General features: G+C 41.0%; 1 protein-coding gene and 1 pseudogene across 2 annotated transcripts in view; one reads left to right on the top strand and one right to left on the bottom strand.

The window, feature by feature from the left end:
• PRKG1 (protein kinase, cGMP-dependent, type I) overlaps window positions 1–16,294 on the top strand; it is a 1,720,113-nt gene that overhangs the window by 1,265,319 nt on the left and 438,500 nt on the right. The window lies entirely within an intron of this gene.
• Window positions 11,202–16,294, bottom strand: part of LOC102818168 — a 57,329-nt pseudogene continuing 52,236 nt past the window's right edge.

Raw genomic sequence — 16,294 nt, 5'->3', positions numbered from 1 at the left:
GACCCCCAACGAGATGGATTGGCCAAGTGGCAGCATTGATGGACTCAAGTGTGGCAGCAGTAGTGAGGTTGGCCCAGGATTGGGCAGTGTTCCGTTCTCATGTGCATAAAGTCGCTATGGGTTGGTACCAACTCTATGACACCTAACAACAACAACAGTAGTCTTCTCTGATGGTAAGTATGGAGGTTACTAGGAGAGTGTCCTAAGGACCTGGTTAGAAAAGTTAAAGTAGAAAATGGAGAAGGTATGAGGAGTCAAGAGCTATATGATCATAGCAAAGGAATACGACTCATATTCTTTTATCACTCTCTCTCTCGCTTCTCCCTTATCTGTTTCCAGGAGCTATTGAGAATTCTAAACCTTTGGAAAGATACTATAAAAAAGAAAAATACTCTTATACACGATGCAAACATTTCAGTGTAATGCCCTTAAGGAAAGAACTAAACTACTGTTCACCGCTACTGATTTAACAAGGGGCTGAAGGACTCTGATAATCATTTTCCTAGTTTCCTCTCATTGCAGTTTATTATTTTAGTGAAGGACAGTCCTCCAGTCAACAGCTTTACAGTGTTATATTTATATGATTTCTCTTTTTACAGAGTTCCTCATCCGTAGACTGGAAGTTTTGACACTAGATATGTGTGTATATGCATGTGTGAGCCCTAGTGTGGTGCTGTAGGTTGAGTAGTGGACTTGTAACCACAAGATCTACAGTTCAAGCCCACCAGCTGCTCTTGGAAACCCTAGACAGGGTTGCCATGAATCAGAACTGACTTGATAACACACAACAGCAGAAATATGTATGTTTTCCGTTTGTATATGGTTGTATTTTTATACACCTGTAGCCATGTAATTATATAAAATATGAGTTTCTATAATTTTAGATATATAAAAACACAAACAGTAACTATATATATTACTGTTGTTGGGTGCTGTCAGTTCTGACTCATATATCTATATTTAATTAAACTGGAGTTCTGGTAGCATTAGTACTGGACTGCTAATCACAAGGTTGATGGGTTCAAACCAACCAGCTACTCCTTGGAAGCCCTATAAAAGGTCTCTGTGAGTTGGACTTGATTCGACAGCAGTTACCAACAACAATATAATTATAGCTGTGTTTCATAGAGTTTTTAACACATATGACTCACTAAAAGTTGGAATTTACTCAATAGCAACTTTTCTTGCTTTGGGTTTCTGTAATCCTACAGTGTCAGGGCCGCAAGCTCGCAGTGCCCTTGCATCCTGGTTCTACAATCCACTGGCTTTGTAATCTGAACAAGTTACTGAGCATCCATAAGTTCTGATTCGCTCTTCTGGAAAATAAGGATAATAATAGTACCTATTCATTGTTGTTGTTGTTAAGTGTGGTCGAGTCGATTCCTACCCATAGTGACCCTGTGTTCTTTAATATCGACTATGATCTCCATGTAAAGTACTTATCACAGTACCTGAAACATAGTGAGAACGTATTACTGGCTCTTACTATTATTCTTCATTGAGTGCATTGAAATACTCATTATTTAATCATAATGACATAACAACATAATTGAGTAAGTATGATAAAAGTCTGCACATCTCTCTGAGTATATGTATATATATAACTTCTCTCTGTTGAGCATTAAAAGGTATGGGGAAGACTTTAGTATAGTCAGAGGTCTTCTGCAGTCAGAACTATAGAATGCCACTGGCGTGAAGAACAAACATGAGCTGAAAGCTGACCAGAGAACCTGTGACAGGAGGGAGCAGGGAAGAACATGAAGCCGAAGCATAGAAATTAGGCTTGAGGGAGTGTAAATCTGGGACTCGAAAAGGTGATGACGGGGTAATAGTCTCTTACAGTGTTTGACCCATAACAGAATTGATACAGCCAGCTTTAGCTTTTGTATTCAAAGATGGTGCTACAGATGAGGATTACGATTTGTGCCAAGTGATGCTGTGAACAGTTTATTCCAAGAAAGGCTGCCCTTTGGACTGAAACTGTCACTGTTGTTTAGAGCAAAGCTATCATATGCATGTGGCCTCCCTAGCCCCTTTGCTCAGACAGTCTCCCCATCCCTGACTGCTGCAGGCTTACTTGCTCTGTGTGCCAGGGCATTTCTCTGTGGTTCAGACTTGTCATAGTGTTTGAAAAGTATCCACATGGCGTCCCGTTGACTGTGTCTGCCTGTGGTTTTATCAGTGTGCCATAAAATAGTTACTTACGTTCTTTCCCTACCATTTCTTGCCTAGCACCATTTTGTTGTTATTGTTTTAATTGTTCTCATTGGGTTTTTTTTTTTTGTTTTTGTTTTTACTTGATATCACTTCTGATCTGTTTGCTTGCCTCGCCATTTTGTATTAGGATCAGCCTGCAGTTCTTCCTGATGATACATCATTTCAGAAGTCAATTTTATATTTATAAAAGAGAAAGGATAGTCATGGAGTTCTAAAGAAGATTCGATCCTAACTGCGCTATGAACTTCCAATTGGTTCTAGGCCTAGATTCTAGTGTTGTTTTCCCAAATAGGTCAGATCATATAAGTCATGATTCTGAGTACTACCTCAGAATGACTGAAACATACCTGTAGGAGAGGTGCCTGGTTAGTGGTGGTCGTGTGTCTCCAAGTCATTTGTGACTCTAAGTGACCCTGAATTAGGTTTCTGAGGCAATACATCTCTATGAGAGCACAAAACGTCATCTTTCTCCCACAGAAAAAACAGCAGATTCGAACTTCTGCCCTTGTGGTTAGCAGACCAGTTCATGAGTCACCAAGTTTACAGGGATCCTTAGAGGGGAGGAGCCTAGATGCCTGTATTGTAACTAGCAATTGGAACATCACAGACAGGTTGTAAAACACAGCAGAGACTATACATGTGTGTACGTGCATACACACATACACACAACTCACACACAGCTGCTATAGTTTCCCAATTTACTTATTTAAGGAAACAGAATCTAATGGAAGTGTAGTGTCTAAATACAGCAGAACTTGGCAAAGCCTGGAGTCCTGGTGTGGTGTTGTAGGATGAACACTGGATTGTTAACCACAAGGTTGGTGCTTCAAACCCACCATCTGCTTCTCTGAAACACTACACGGAAACCATACACAAGTTAGAACCAATTGAACGGCACTTATCAACAACAACAAATGCCGGGGTCTGCCCTCGACATAGTTGTGTTGTTCACGAGTGTTTGGTTCACGAGGAGGGGAGATCCAGCGGCGATAGGGATAGCAAAAGAATACACAGACAAACAGAAGAAGGGAAAAAATGAGACACCCCGAAGCCAGGGTGGATACATCACTGGTGGGCAGGCTTGGGATTACAGGCATCGTGGCCTCTGCAGGCAGCAACTCACTGCCCTGCAATCTTTACTGCATGCCTTCCAACCCGTAATGCACACCTGGGGAGGCCCGGGGCTCTGCTTTATTTAGGGGAGGAGTTTCACACCAAGCTGGGAGGGACTTAGGCAAGGTACAGCTAACATCAGTACTTTTCCAGACATTCAGGTAACTTTACATCATACTTTGCTGGTTCGAATCCCAGGCCAGCAACTTGGATTCTCAGGCCCAATTAACATATCTATAGCCCCTGAACTCAGTTGGGGGAAGGTGAGAGTTCTGCAGGAGATGCCCAGGTGAATGGGCTGCACCTGGAAAAGGGATTAGGGAGGATGGGTTCTTTGTCTATAGAACAAAGAACCGAGAAGTAGCTAAGATATTTTTAGTTAATCCTTTGGAGAAAGGTTTAACCTTGCAACCTTTAGTCTCGGCTTTAGGAAAATATCACATTTATCTGTGGATTTTCAAAGGCTCCGTGTATTAATTTAATATATATAACTGAATACTAAGATGAAAGCACTTTGCCATTAACTGCCAGTGGCCTCATTTTTTACACTCGGGCCTATAGGGCCTCGAACCTCTGACCAGTCTTACACGGTCCGCAATTAACCAAAGTCCAGCCTATTTCTGTAGCTCCTTTTCTATGCCTCCTTCTCTTGGTTATAGAAGTTCTAGAGACATCCTGGATGGTGAAATACATCTGTGTTTGGAAAACTAATGCATCCTTTAGGACATGAAAGCTCCATATTGGAAACCAATCCAGACTTCACCCTATAGTTCTCTTCATTTGCATCCTTTTTTTTTTTTTTTTCTGTATTAAAACTGTAATCCTAAAAAATAAAGTGACATTTGGCTCTGTCCCTGCCTATACATTATGAGGCTTCTGTTATCATTTTACCTGAAACCCTTGGCATTTTTACTTAAGGCAGAGTCAACAACGTTTTCCCATCACCTGTGGGTGTTTTTTTTGTCTTGTGGCTCATAAACTTCTGGTGTGGTGCTGTAGGCTAAGCACTGGCTTAAGAACCACAATGTTAGTGGTTCAAGTCACCAGCAGCTCCTTGAAAACCCTATATAGGGTCATTATGAGCCAGAACCGACTTGACAGCATGCAACAACATAAGCAAAGATTTTTTTTTTTGCATTTTTCAGTGGTTGATCAGGACTGAAAAGATGAAGAATATTTCATGTCATATGATTGTAACATTCAGATGTAAATCAACTGGAACACAGCGCACTCAGTCCTTTATTTACTTTCTGTGACTGCTTCTAGGAAGCCCTGGTAGTGTGGTGGATTACAAACTGGGCTTCTAACTGCAAGGTCAGGAGTTTGAATCTATCAACCACTCTGCATGAGAAAGGTGAGGCCTTGGAAACCCTATACAGTGTTGCTGTGAAACCCTATACAGCACACAACCACCACCACCACCATGACTGTTTACAAAACTGAGTAGTTAAAACAGAAGCAATATGATCCAAAACTTGAAATACTTATCATCTGCCCTTTTACAGAAAAATATTGGAAATTTGTGATCTAAGGAAATGTTCGTATGTTTGATTTTTGAACAAAATTCAACATCAGCAAGGTCCTGCCCTTATCTAGAGTTAAACAGAGTCAGTGCTCAGTGTACCTGAATACTACCCTTGTTTCTACTCTCCAGCATCCACATGTTACCCTGACCCTGATGGTATACCCTCTGACCTGAAGGTTTTGATGCTGAGTTTGAGTGGAAGAACACAGTCACAAACCCATTGTCCCTGCAACATCTAAGTTGATTCATATGGTCTGGATACACCAGTCCTCTCTTTTTCATTTCATAGGTGAAATACTGGACTTGTTTGCCAAGAAGTTTAGTGATTTTCTGAAGGCCTTGTAGCTGATTTTGGAAGCAGTGGACCAGACTCTGTGGATATCTTTATGGTTATTATATCCTGTTTCCAAAGACAGTTATTAGCAGAGAGTGACTTTCTAGGCATATGAGTTTGTGACAACTTTCAAGAAACAGGCACTGTCTCCAAATACAAATAGATGACAGATTCCCCTTGTTGAACCGGGAAGGATTGTTTTAAGTGGAAACTAGGCGACGTCCTGGGGCTCCTGTCATTACTTTTAGTGTCATCTTTTAAAAATACTCAAGGGCCAGATGCCTCAAGGTAGGGAGAAAAAAAAAGCTGATAAAGAAGGATCCTGGTGCTCTCTGACTGACATTTGAATTTGTAATTTTCCTTTCTAATTAGTATTAAAGCTTTCCCTATTTGGAGAAAAAGATGTGTGACTGAACTTTAACTTCAAAAGAGATGTTTTAACAGCTGCTCGCTGTCCTAAGATGAATATCAGTAATTAGAACTATTATCATTTTCTGTTATCATTACAGCTACTGCTATTAATCCTCAACATGGAAAGCCATAACAGTGCTGGCTGTAACAGACTATGAAATCCTAATTACCATTCCCTGCTCCAGAAAAGATGCTATTTGTAAGAACAAAGCAACTAATAAGAAAAGGATATGGTGGCTGCTTAATGTGTTATTAATGTTCTATTACCAGCTAAAAGAATTTTGGGGAGTGACCCTTTTTTTTTTTTTTTCAAATTCTGCTTCTTAACTAATTATAAAGATCATTGGATTCATTTGTAAGCTATAGGGTTACACAGTGGACATGAAACACTCAAGTATGGCTCCCCAACTAAATTTCAGCAAGTTAGTATCCCTGTTTAACAATAATAAAAAATACCTCAGAAATCATTCTTACTGGCCCACAAAGAGAGATGAACAATAGACACAATGGCTCTTAGATTTTAAATATAAAGTAACTCTGTTGCTTGAAATGGAGCTCTGGTAGCGTAGTGGTTACTAGTGAGGCTGCAAACCTCAAGGTCAGCAGTTTGAAACTATCAGCTGTTCTGTGTGAGAAAGAGGAGGCTTTCTGCTCCCGTAAAGATTTACAGCCTCGGAAACCCTGTGTAGGGTCGCTATGGGTCGGAACCGACTCCACGGCACATAACAACAACAACAACTGTGGCTTGAAAGCAGTCACCACTATTCACTTGTTGCATTTGTGATTTTGAAACTGAAGGGAGGGAGAGTGTTGCCTTGTGTCATTCACTCTTGCCTGGCTCTTAGATTTTTGCTGTTATTAAGTACCATTGAGTTGTTCCTACTCATAGCAACCTTGTATAGGGTTTCCAAGGCATGACTGGTGATTTTGAACTGCCAAACTTGTATTTCAAACCAACTTACAGTGCAGTGCTTATCCTGCAGCATCACACCAGGACTTCTAATTTTATATTAGAGGAAAAGAATTCAACTTCTCATGCCAAATCCAAACCTAAACCATCAAGTCGGTACCAACTCATAGCCACCCTATGCACAGCAGAACGAAACACTGCCCAATCCTGGGCCAACCTCACTACTGTTGCCACGCTTGAGTCCATCGATGGTGCCATTTGGCCATTCCATCTCGTTGGGGGTCTTCCTCTTTTTCTCTGACCCTCCACCTTACCACACATGATATCCTTCTCCAGCAACTGATCCCTCCTGACAATATGTCCGAAGCATGAGAGACAAAGTGTGGCCATCTTGGACTGCAAGGAGTACTCTGGCTGCACTTCTTCCAAATGGATCTATTGGTTCTTTTGGCAGCCCATAGCACTTTCAATATTCTCCTCCCACATCATAACTCAAAAGCATCAATTCTTCTATGGTCTTCCTTATTCACTGTCCAGCTTTTGCACGCATATGAGGTTATTGGAAATACTAGCACATTAAAATTGACAAGACAGTTTAGCTTTCGTTTCAGTTTCTTAAACTCTAATTTAGAGTTTTTTTATACATATATACATATACGCTCTGGTAGCGTAGTGGTTACGAATTGGTCTGTGAACCTCAAGGTCAGCAGTTTGAAACTACCAGCTATTCCACAGGAAAAAGATGAGGCTTTCTGCTCCTGTGAAGATTTACAGCCTCGGAAACTCTGTACAGGGTCACTATGAGTCAGAACCGACTCCACAGCACATAACCACCACCACGCCCACTATTATTCCTCATTGAGTCCATTGAAATAATTGTTTCTTAATCATAACGACATAACAACATAATTGAATACATACACACACACACACACACATATATATATATAGAGAGAGAGAGAGAAGAGAGAGACATATACATATATAGAGAGAGAGAAAGAGAGAGAGAGACAGTGTGTGTCCTGGTGTGGCGATAATGCACTGGACTGCAAGGTCAGTTTGAACTGCAAGGTTGGTGGTTCACATTTACCAGCTGCTCCTACAGGGTTGCTATGAGTCAGAACTGACTCGATGACACCTGTTGTTATTGTTAGGTCTCATCGAGTCAGTTCCGAATCAGAGCAACGTTATATACAACAGAAGGGAACACTGCTTGGTCCTGAGCCATCCTCACAATCATTGTTCCTCACAGCACGTTGCTGCTGTCACTGTGCCAACTCATCTCATTGGGAGTTTGCCTGTTTTTCACTGACACTCAGCTTTACCAAGCATGATGTCCTTCTCCAGTGTCTGGTCTCCCCTGATAATGTATTTGAAAGATGGGAGATGAAGTCTGGTCATCGTGGCTTCTATTCTGCTTGTATTTTTTCCAGCACAGATTTGTTTGTTCTTCTGGCAGTCCATGGTACTTTCAATATTCTCTTCCATCACCATAACTCAAATTCGTTAACTCTTATATAGTCTTCCTTATTCACTGTCCATCTTTCACATGCATATGAGGCTATTGAAAATACCCTGGCTTGGGTCAGGTGCACCTTAGTCCTCAAATTGCCGTCTTTGCTCTTGAACACTTTAAAAAGGTCTTGTGCAGCAGATTTGTCTAGTGCAATACATCATTTGATTTCTTGACTGCTGCTTCCATGATTGTTGTTAGTGGATCCAAGCAAAATGAAGTTTTTGACAACTTCAATCTTTGCTCCATTTATCATGATGTTATTTATTGGCCCAGTGGTGAGGATTTTACTATTTTCTTTAAATTGAGGTGCAACTCATTCCAAAGGCTGTGGTCTTTGATCTTCATTAGTAAGTGTTTTATGTCCTCTTGGCTTTCACAAAGCAAGGTTATATCATCTACATATTCTAAGTTGTTAATGAGCCTTCCTCCAATGCTGGTGTCATATTTTTCTTCATATAATCGAACTACTCGGATTATTTGCTCAGCGTACAAATTGAATAGGTATGATGAAAGAATACAACCCTGGCACATACCTTTCCTAATTTTAAACCATTCAGTGTTCCTTGTTCTGTTCAAACAACTGTCTCTTGGTCTACAAACAACTTCCTCAAGAACAAATTAAGTTCTAGAATACTCATTGTCTTCAGTGTTGTCCATAGCTTGTCATGATCCACACAACTGAAAGCTTTTGCATAGTCAATAAAACACAGGTAAACATCTTTCTAGTACTCTTCACTTTTGGCCAAATCTACCTGATGTCAACAATGATGTCACTTGTTCCACATCCTCATCTGAAACCACCTTGATACTCTTGCTGTTTCCTGCCAATATACTGTTGCAGTCATTCTTGAATTAGCTTTAACAAAATGTAACTTGTGTGTGGTATTAATGATATTGTCTGATGATTTCTGCATTCTTTAGGGTTACCTGTCTTTGGAATGGGCACAAATATGTTTGTCTTCCAGTCAATTAGCCAGATATCTGTGTCCCAAATTTCTTGGCATAGATGAATGTCTCTAAAATCAGTTTGTTTAAAGGTTTCAATTCGTATTTCATCATTTCCCGGAGCTTTATTTTTGCCATTTCCTTCATTGCACGTTGGACTTCTTTCTTCAGTACCGTTGACTCTTTTTTTTTTTTTTTTAAGTTTTTTTATTGTGAACTGAGTGACAGTGTACATGGGATAACATCAGTTTTACACCATTGTTTCATTTCAATAATTACAATCTCCTCTATGCATCATCATTCAACAGTATTTGCTTCTATTCCCTCTGTTTATTTGTTGTTTTTTTGGGGGTAGGGGAGGGAGGGAGGGGATGTACACAAAAACACTCAGGAATATATAATCATTTAAACAAAGGACACATCCTGCAAGTCTGCCTCCTGGCCACCAGCACTCAGTGTTTCTCTTTCCATGAGTCGAGAGTCCTCAACTGCTCTGTTTCTCCGTGACCTCATCTCTGCCTCCATCTCTGGTATCTCTGGGTAAGGTCCCACATTCCAGTCCTGCTATTCTCCCTTGATGGTCCTAAGGTCCTTTGTTTCTGAACTATAATATAAACAAATTCCCCATTTTTGTTACAAAACTTATACCTTTACAGTTGTGACAGTCACATTTAGTCATGATAAAAGTTGCTCACTCTTGAATCATAAGAATCTTATCCCCATCTCTTTTCATCAGACCCATCTAGACAAAATGAAAACTATTCAGTGGGGATTCTACCTTGCCCTGCACACTCTTAAATTAAACTCTCTTTTGAAAATGTGTAAGCCAGTCACTTTGTGCCTTTATCACCCCCTCATTTTAGGTAGCCATTGTCTACATTGCCAGTCCTTGTCTACCCTGTATACAGAGGGGATAGGATTGATATTTGATGTGAAGACTCCTTCCCTCTCAGTTGGTATTTTGAACTACTACATCCCTAACTATAGGTCAAGTTCGTCAAATTGTAGCAATTTACACTTGTTTCCTTTATCAAAAATTGCTTTTTAAAATCTTTCCCTGGTCAAGTTCTAATCATCAAGCCATTGAGGCTTGGTCAAATGGGTACTGTCTGCAAGTTTCGGCATTCTTGTGCATCTCCCCTCACTTCATACCAGCGGAATGCTTCACTATAAGTTCTAACCCTCCATGGCTATGTCCTTGTCCATGGGCTCAGGTGTCCCCAGGTCTCATCATACTTCGGACCAACCAGCACTTCCTCTTCTCTCTCATCTCCAGGTCAACAGAAGTCTATGGAACGTGGTCAAACTCAACCTGTTATCTTCATTCCTGCTTCCCTCCCCCACACCCCCACTTACCAGTACACCAACATGGGTGCCAGCAAGCTTACATGCCTGCTCATGTGTTCCCTTTGAGTTTTAGTGTTGGAAGGGGGTTAGTACCATTGACTCTTGATCATATGCTATCTCTTGAAGTAACTGAAGAGTGACCATTTCTTTTTGACACAGTAACTCTGTATTCCTTCCATTTTTTTAATTCTAAGTTGAATAATTTATTGCTGATCAGAGGCTTGCCTTGTTTTACACTTTAGTATTTTAGTAGGATTTACACTTTTCCACACAAATGGCCAATATTAATATTTAAGGAATCTAATATCATTGAGGCTTTCTGCTCCCGTAAAGATTTACAGCCTCGGAAACCCTGTACAGGGTTGCTATGAGTCGGAACCGACCCCATGGCACATAAGAACAACAACAATATCGACCTATTCAATAAAGCAATCCTTTTGGTAGCAAACTTTCATTTAAATCATACATAATTCAAGCTTTATAAAAAATCAGCATAATTGAAAATTGAATTATCTCCTCTAAAGCCCTAAGTATTCAAAGTTTGAAACAGTTAATTTAGAAATAAGCAAATGAGTAAAACAAAACACCTCTGCAGCAGATCCTGCTGAAATACATATTTTTTAAAAAATCTAAATTGAGCTTAATTTTTACAAAAGTTATTTTATCTCAAAAGCTATAAAATCATAATAATCTCAATTCTATAAAGAAGGGAGTGAGTTTTTTACTTAATGCCACCATTTCTTTAGAATCTCCTTTCTCCTCAAATTTGGCCACAAATTAAATGTTTGTGTGCCCTTAGTTTTCAGGTAATCCCTCTTGCAGAAGAGGCCAACTATAAACGTGAAAGAAAAACTGCCTTGGCAAGTAAGTAGTAAAGTGTTCACTAATCGTGTACAAAGAAGAGTTCTGGATCAATTTCCGGAACTGATCTGGATCTTGACATTAAGTGAAATCTAGAATGGGATCTTGATGAAGCACTTTTTGGTGGAGAGGACACAGAATGAACCTCTGAGAGCGGAACAAGTAGGGGAAAATTGGAATGAGATTGGATCCTTGATCTTGACTTGGGCTTTATATCACTTTTTCCACTTTCCTATGGAGATTTCTCATACTTATCCTTAAATCGACTTCTAGAACCACGATAAGATTTAGGCTTAGATTTGCTCTTGGATCTGGATTTCCTGCTCTTTGATTGAGGACATTGCTCTGTGATCTGCCATGAGAGGAGCAACTTTTTGAGACACTTTGAGATCTACTGTTGTTGCTGGCTCCTGGGACTACTACTTGGAGACCATTTATTTATTTATTTTTGTAGTAAGTTTTTATTGTGAATTGAGTGATAGTTTACATGGGAGAGCAGTAGCTTTGCATTGGTCCTATAGTATTTCGTTTTATTGCAATTTCAATCCCCTTCATGCATCATCATTCAACATCATTTGCGTCCAATACCTCTGGGTTTTTGTTTAATTTGGTTTTGTTTTGGATGTACACTGAAGCACTCAGGAATATATAACCATTCAAAGAACCAAAGGGCACAACCTGCAAGCCTGCCCCAGGGTCATCAGCACACAGACCCTCTCACTCCGAGTCCAGGGTCCCCAGCAGCTCCATCTCTCCACATCATCGTCTCTGCCTTCATCTCTGACGTCACTGCTTCTCTGGATAGGGTCCCACACTCTGCTCTTCACCCTTGATGGTCCCAGGGACCTCGGCTCCAGGACTGCAAAGTCAACCACTCCTCTCCTTTTGTTACAAAACGTTGGAGACCTTCTTTTAGATGGCGACCTGAATCTGCTTCCAGAGTAAGACAGCTGATGGTTTGTTTGTGGCTTAATCTTCACGAGCCTAATATCTCTGCCATTTATTTCTGTACCAGTTTATCCAAAACACGTTTCATGTCAGAGTAAGAGCTACACTCAGTCACGCCTTCATTTGTTCTTTCTTTGAGAGTATCCGTGTAGGTCCCTTGACCCGATTGTCTCATGAAATCCTTTAAATCTTGTCAACTGCAATGACTAGAGAGAGTTTCGACAATAAGCGCGTACTCTGTACCAACAGGTGGTCCATATCTGTCTCTGCCAGAGGTTCTCCTACTGCTGTATCGCTCTCCACCACTGCGGCTTCTGTAGGTTCCGGGCCAGGAGTGTGTCTACGATCACGATTACGTGATCACGCGCTCACCGCAGAGCTGTTTGCGGGTTCTAAAGGTTGTCTTCCTCAGCGTTGTGGGAGTCCTTAAGGAGTCCTCGAATGCTCTGAAGCCGTGCCCATTTTTGAGGTCTACTTTGAGGAGGTGGCCATAACTGCTAAAAGAGCACTGGATATCCCTTTCCTTGACGGTGTAGCTAAGATGTCCTGGCAGACACGTGGCTTGGCCAAGGCAGGCAGTGGCCCGAAGGCTGGCTATGGAACCGCAGATCCGAAGGTAAGACGGGAGTCCCAGAGCAGGTGGGGACAGTGCCCGAACACACACCTCACACCACAGCAGCCACCGAGTACAGCCACACAATCCCATCTTCTTCTATTTTTTATTTTTTAGTGTTTTATTGTGAATTATATGATAGTTTACATGGGAGAACATTAGTTTTACATTCATTCTATCGTATATGGTTTCTTTGCCATGGTTACAATCCCCTCCATGCATCATCAACCAACCAAAGGGTATATATACCCTGCAAGCCTGCCCCTAAACTACCTCCTCCCCCAGTCTTCAGCACACAGTGGCTTTCCCTCTCTGGATCTAAAGTCCCCAGCTGCTCCATTGCTCCACATCATCGTCTCTGCCTCCATCTCAGACATCACTGCTTCTCTGGGTGGGGTCCCGCTCTCAGCTCTTCTCCGTTGATGGTCCTAGGGACCTACACTCCTAGATTCCTTCCCTCTTTTGAGCTACTGCATCCATAGGTGTAGGTCAAGTTCATCAAATTGTATCAGATTACTCTTTTTTTTTTCTCTTCTTTCTTCTTCTGGTTGAGCTCTGATCATCCAGTCATTGAAGCCAGTTCAAGTGGGTGTTATCTGCAAGTGTGGGTGTTCTTGTGCATATGCCCTCTCTTTTCATCAGCTGAATGTTCGCTCTCCACATTGTAGGGCTTAGCTCGCCACTTCATTGCTGTTTTTCCCTCACTTCCCCTTATCGGTGACTAGCGTGGTCACCAATCAGAGCGTATATTCCCTTGCATCTTATTCTTGGAAGGGGGTTTGCATTGAGGGGACCCAACCACTTGCCTTGATGTTTCCTGGGCAAGCAACTTGTTTGTTCTTGTAGTAACAGGCCATCTGCCTCTGTTGTTTTGTATTTTTCCTGTAGGTCTTTCTTTCAAGAAGTACCTTCTGTTCTTCTAGCTGCTCCAGGCTGGTCTTTTCTTCCTTTTAAGTGGAAATTTCCCATCTCTGGAGATCTGCATGTGGTTCAGGCTTCTACCTGTAGTCTTATGTATTGCAGAGGCTCCGCAGGAAGCCTCCTTCACTGAATCCCATCTTCTTTTGATGTTTTCTGCATCACTCAATATTTTGCCCATGGAAATCTTTCGATATTGCAAATTGAGGCTTGAATGTTTTCTTCAGCTCTTCAGCTTGAGAAATGCTGATCATGCTCTTCCCTTTTGGTTTTCTGACTGCAGGTGTCTTCACATATCACTATAATACTTGACTTGGTATTCTATAGCTGTGCTTTGATTTTGTCTCTTCAGCTCTCTTACCTCCTCATGTCTTCCATTTGCTTTTTAGTATCTCTATGCTGGAGAGCAAGTTTTAGAGTCTCTTCTGACATTAATTTTGGGTTTTACCTCTTTCTTATCTTTTAAATGACCTTTTGTTTTCTTCCCATATGATATTCTTGATATCATCCACAAGTTTTCTGTTCCCTGGTTACTAGTGTCTAATGAATCATATCTGCTTTTGAGATGATCTCTAAATTTAGATGTGATATGTTTGAGATCACATGTACTTGTTTTAATTTTCCTCAGTGTCCACCTGAACTTGCTTATAAGCAGCTGATGGTCTGTTTCACCTAGTCTGCCCCTCACCTCATTTTCAGCTGATGGTTTGGAGCTTTCCCACTGTCTTTTCCAACAGTCTATTTGTTTTCTCTGTATTCTGTCTGCTTAAACTTTATGTGTATAGTCAGTCACCTTATATTGTTTTAAAAAGGTATTTGCAATATATAAGTCATGTTTATTGTTGCTCAGTGTTGTTGCGTTGGTTCTGACTCATAGCGACCCTCTACAGGGTTTTCAAGGAGCAGCTAGTGGATTTAAACTGCCAATTTTGTGGTTCACTAGGAGTTAAATATAAGTAGTAGTTGTTGTTGTTGTGCCCTTGAATCGATTCCCACCCATAACGACCCTCTGTAGGGTTTCTGAGGAACGCCTGGTGAGCTTGAACCATTGACCTTGCAGTTCAAACCAACTTTGTGGTTAAGTGTATTAACCCACAGCGCCACACCAGAACTCAATATAAGTCATGGTGGTGGTGGTAGTGGTGTGCTATGGAGTCAGTTCTGACTCATAGCGATCCTGTATAGGATTTCTGTGACTGTAAATTTTCACGAAGCAAAATGCCTCATCTTTCTCCCACAGAAAGGGATGGTAGTTTTGGAGTGCTGCCCTTGAGGTTAGCATCCAACTTGTAACCACTACCTACCAGTGCTCCTTACATATAAGTCATTGTTGTTGTTAAATGCCGTCAAGTCAGTTCTGACCCACATTGACTCTCTATAGGGTTTCTGAGGAGCAGCTAGTGAGCTTGAACCACCGACCTTGCAGTTCAAATGAGTTATGAAATCTCCAGCATTTTTCCATCACCAAGGCCATATTTCCCAACTACTGATGCTTACTCTGTTTCTGAATTTTGCGTTCTAGTTACCATTAGTTAGCAAAGCTTCTTGAGTGCAGGTTTGATCAGTTTCAGACTGATGTTGGGTGTGGTAGTAGGCATGCTGGTGGTGTACTATGGAGTTATTCCAACTGGTAGTGACCCTGCATAACATTTCTGAGGCTGTAAGTCTTTATGGGAGCAGGAAGCCTCAACTTTCTCCCTAAGAATGGTTCATGGTTTCAAACGGCTGACTTTGAAGTTAGCGGCCTGACCCCTAGCCACTACTGTGCTACCAGCTGCTCCTCAAATAAGTATATAGAATCCTTCAATTTTTTTCATCACTGGCTTTAGTGGTTGGTGCAGGAATTTGAATAATAGTGGTATTAACTAGTCTACCTTCTAGACTTATGGATATTATCCTTTCACATATATCTTTTTGATGTTGAACGTGAAGGCTTTCCTCTTCAATTTTGTCATTCCTGGCATAATAAACCATGCGATTGGCAGATTTAAATGATCAATACCAGTCCATTTCAGCTCACTAATGCCTAGGTTATTGATCTTTATGCATTTCATTTCATGTTGATTAACTTGCAATTTCCTAGATTCATGCATCATGTGTTCCATTCTGATTATTAATGGATGCTTGAAGCTGTTTCTCCTCATTCAAAATTGTGCCCAATTAGCAAATGAAGGTCCTGAAAGCTTTATTCCTTTTGTGCCATCAGTTAATTCTACTTGGCCGAGGCATCTCTTCCCCAATAGTATTTTTAGTGCCTTCCAACCTGAGCAGCTCATCTTCTGGCACTATGTCTGACAATAATGTGGTATTATTCATGGTTCACTATTCGATACTCTGGTGCTATCTGACAGTAGAAGGTTTTCAGTGGCTTAATCTCCTTCATCCTACTTGTTTTAGTCTGGAAGCTCAGCTAAAACCTATCCACCATGGGTGACCCTGCTGGAATTTAAAATACCAGTGGCATAGCTTCTAGCATCATAGCAACCTGGAAGCCACTACAAAGTGACAGATGAATGGTAGATAAATATGTGCATGTATATAGAACCAATAGATCTGTTTTGGAAGAAGTGCAGCCAGAGTGCTCCTTGGAGGCCAAGATGGCTAAACTTCGTCTCTCATACTTTGGGCATATTGTC

The sequence above is a fragment of the Chrysochloris asiatica genome, unplaced genomic scaffold (assembly GCF_000296735.1).
Source record: "Chrysochloris asiatica unplaced genomic scaffold, ChrAsi1.0 scaffold00003, whole genome shotgun sequence".
Classification (NCBI taxonomy): domain Eukaryota; kingdom Metazoa; phylum Chordata; class Mammalia; order Afrosoricida; family Chrysochloridae; genus Chrysochloris; species Chrysochloris asiatica.
This window is presented reverse-complemented; position numbering and strand designations above follow the sequence as displayed.